This window comes from Rhagoletis pomonella, unplaced genomic scaffold, assembly GCF_013731165.1.
Source record: "Rhagoletis pomonella isolate Grant_MI unplaced genomic scaffold, Rhpom_1.0 Rhpom_scaffold_00005, whole genome shotgun sequence".
Lineage (NCBI taxonomy): Eukaryota > Metazoa > Arthropoda > Insecta > Diptera > Tephritidae > Rhagoletis > Rhagoletis pomonella.
This window is the reverse complement of record NW_023458559.1, coordinates 78,087,069-78,090,514: the sequence shown is the minus strand read 5'-3', so window position 1 is coordinate 78,090,514 and position 3,446 is coordinate 78,087,069. Positions and strand designations below refer to the sequence as shown.

Genomic DNA, 3,446 nt, shown 5'->3' with positions numbered 1-3,446 from the left:
TCGTGCAATCCGTGCATCGTGCAAGACTTCGAGAATACCCCTATTATCATATCAAAGCATATCAATACATGCATAACGGGCCTATGAATAAAACCCTATGCACGTTGTAGAGCTTGTTGTATTTAATACTAGAAGATGATCATTAGGGTGGACCGAAAATCCGAAATTTTATATATATGGTTCATTATGTCTTTAAAACCCACTTTTATTAGCAAAATAATATTTTTTTTAGTCTTCTTCGTTACCAATATAAGTACGGACATAGTAGCGTTTAAATAATAACACTTGAAATTTAATTATTGGAAAAATTTTATAACAAACAGACCTTTTACTCGATTTGTGCAAAATTTGAACTTCAAATTAAGTTAAGTGAAAGGTATGTGATTTTAAGAAAAGGCAAAAGTTTAATTTGTATGCTATTTTTATACCCGAGCGCACTTGTGCACAAGGGTATTATAACTTTGTTCACATAACGGTTGTTTGTAACAGCCAAAACGAATCGAGATAGATATAGACAAATGTATACATAAATGATCAGGATGAAAAAAGAAATCGATTAAGCCATGTCTGTCTGTCCGTCCGTCTGTCCGTCTGTCCGTGTACACGATAACTCGAGCAAAAATTGAGATATCTCAACGAAATTTGGTATGTAAGTTTCCCTTAATCCAAGGTAGGTTGGTATTGAAAATGGGCGAAATCGGACTTTAACCACGCCCACTTCCCATATAACGGTAATTTCCAGAAATACGAAAACTGCGATATTTTAGTAACTACTGGAGATTATTCACTCAAAATTGACATTTATAATAAGTTTTAGACGAAAAATAAGAATATTATAAATTTTTGGAAAATGGGCGTAGCCACGCCCACTTATGGTTACATGTGTATATCTTGGTAACCGCTGCACCAATTTCTTCCAAACTTGGCACAGTTGTTGGCCTTAGTACAGCATAAAAAATCGCCGAAACTTTTTAAAACCGCACAATAACCACGCCCACATCCCATATAACGGTAACTTTGAGAAATACAAAATCTTCGATAATCAGTAAATATTGAAGCTAATTTATTCAAAATTGATGCTTGCAACAATTCTTTACCAAGAAATACGTTTATGGTAAAATTTTGGAAAATGGGCGTGGCACCGCCCACTTATGATCACATATAAGTATATCGGTAACCGTTCTACCAATTTGTACAAAACTCGGTGTGGTTATTGTGCTTTCCACATGAAAGCAAAGCATTGAAAATAATTGAAATCGGACTAAAATTACGGCCGCTTTTCATATAACGGTAAATTTCAGAAATGCTTGAAACTTCAATATTTCGAAATTGAAGGACGCTAATTTACTCAAAATTGATACACCCCGGCTTACCATCTAGCGGAGGTTTCGGAAAGGTGAAAAAACATATATTTAATACTTGCGCCGGGTATTTAATGTTCGGCTCCGCCCGAACTTAGACTTTCTTACTTGTTATTAATAAACAATAACACACAATAATTAAATAATAAAAATTCAATAAAATTGGATTTTCTGCTCACCCTAATGCTCAGGCCTAGAGCATGATCTGGTCTTTCAAAGATTCAGCAACATTTTGAGCATCCTCAAGCACGTGCCCAGGTTTTTATTCATGCGGCCCAATGGGCTATCATGGTTTCATACTTACATTTTCAGAGAGAGTAAAGATTCGATAGTTAAAAGCTGAAGTAAACAGTCAAGTTTGCACAAAGGGAAATATAAAAACGGCCGTTTTGACACATTGAAATGCCGACATCATTTTATGTAGAGAGAATGCTTTCAGTCTTCATCAATTGACATTCTAGTGTCAGTTAGAGTCATAGTAATTTAAGCTAAATTACATAATATATTTTAGGAAAACAATGCTCCACATTTTGAATCAATTCATATACTTACTTAACTTAAGGCCTACATAAATACGTGCATATGTGTAGTACATTCAGTGTCTATGATCACTTTGTACTGAAAATTGTATAACGACCTCGACTTGAATGACATTAGATCACATTTGAATAAACCGCTGAACATGTATGTACATACATATGAAATGTGTAGGCACTCGCGTTTAATTACGTAATGTGCACTTGCTTATGTATGTATATGCTTGTTGTCAGTTCGTTGGCGTAATGTAATGAAGACCGCAGTAATATTGCATATTTGCTTGGCAACACAAGTACATGATGTTCATAAATGCCAACGAATATAGGTCATAATGGATAGAGTCAAACAATAGGAATCGCTTAAAGAATTGATTCATTGTATATGTAAGTATGTACATACGAGTGAGTGCATGTCTGCGTGCGAATGCTAGCACATTGTTATATTGCTATCTATTTGACAGCTCGTGAATTCAGGGCATGCACAGAACGCACTAATACGCGCATACGCCTTGAGGGTGTGCAACGGCATCGGCATCGACGGCGGCATCGACGATTATATCCTTGCATACACAATCCAGTTGGATATGCCTGTTGCCCCGAGGGGTTGATGGCTTTGTGAAATTGTTGTTGCTGATGTTGTATTATACGCTCTTTATTGTCAAATGTTGTGTAGCAGCCAACTTACAACGCCCACAGCGTAGTATTTGTAGACTCTGGGTCTGTGGTATTATCAATACAACAATGTATATATATTTGCTGTAAACACTTGTCTTCCAAGCGACCACCCACTAAACATCCTTGCCTGCAATACTAGTCGCATATTCATACATATAAACTATATTTTATATTTATGGGCATCCACTAATCGCACCAGTTAGATTGGCGTCCCGCACACTTGACGCCCACGCATCGCCGCATGCTTATCAATAACAACATGAAGTAATATCAATATCATAAAAAATGAGAAAACTAACCGCATGTGTCATAGTTTCCATTATTAATGCGATTTTTTCTATCTTTCCTTTTTATATCTCTCATCCGTTCGTCGGCTGCTTTGGAATGCTGCATATTATGATGACGTCTCAATACTTGTGCGCCACTCTACAACATTGCATGGATTGATGAAATATGGCGGCGTTTGTTTCTCCATCATCGTTGTTGTTGATTCGTCCCAATTTTCCTGCTGTCGATATGACAGACTCCGACACTGGCGGCTGGGGACCGTGGAGCGAATGGACACCATGCTCGACGAATTGTCTAGGTGGCACGCGTAATCGCTATCGGTTTTGTGACTCACCGCCACCGCGATATGGCGCAAAGTTCTGTGAAGTAAGTAAATATATACATATATGTAAGTGTAACTAAACAAGTGTCAAGGATAGCGGAAAACCAAAAGCAAAACATATAGCAGTCAGCCAACCCCAGAATCCCCGCACCAAGCAATCTCTTGAATGACCGTAACTTCCACAGCTTCCGACCAGCTAAAGTTTTTTTTTTTGTTTTTTGCATCCTATCGCTGGACCAACGCATCGTTAGACCACTTTGTCGC

General features: G+C 37.6%; 1 protein-coding gene across 6 annotated transcripts in view; it reads right to left on the bottom strand.

Annotated features, from left to right (window-relative positions):
* The window catches only part of LOC118739644, a 260,844-nt gene that overhangs the window by 38,855 nt on the left and 218,543 nt on the right, over window positions 1-3,446 (bottom strand). The gene's annotated exons all lie outside the window — the stretch shown is intronic.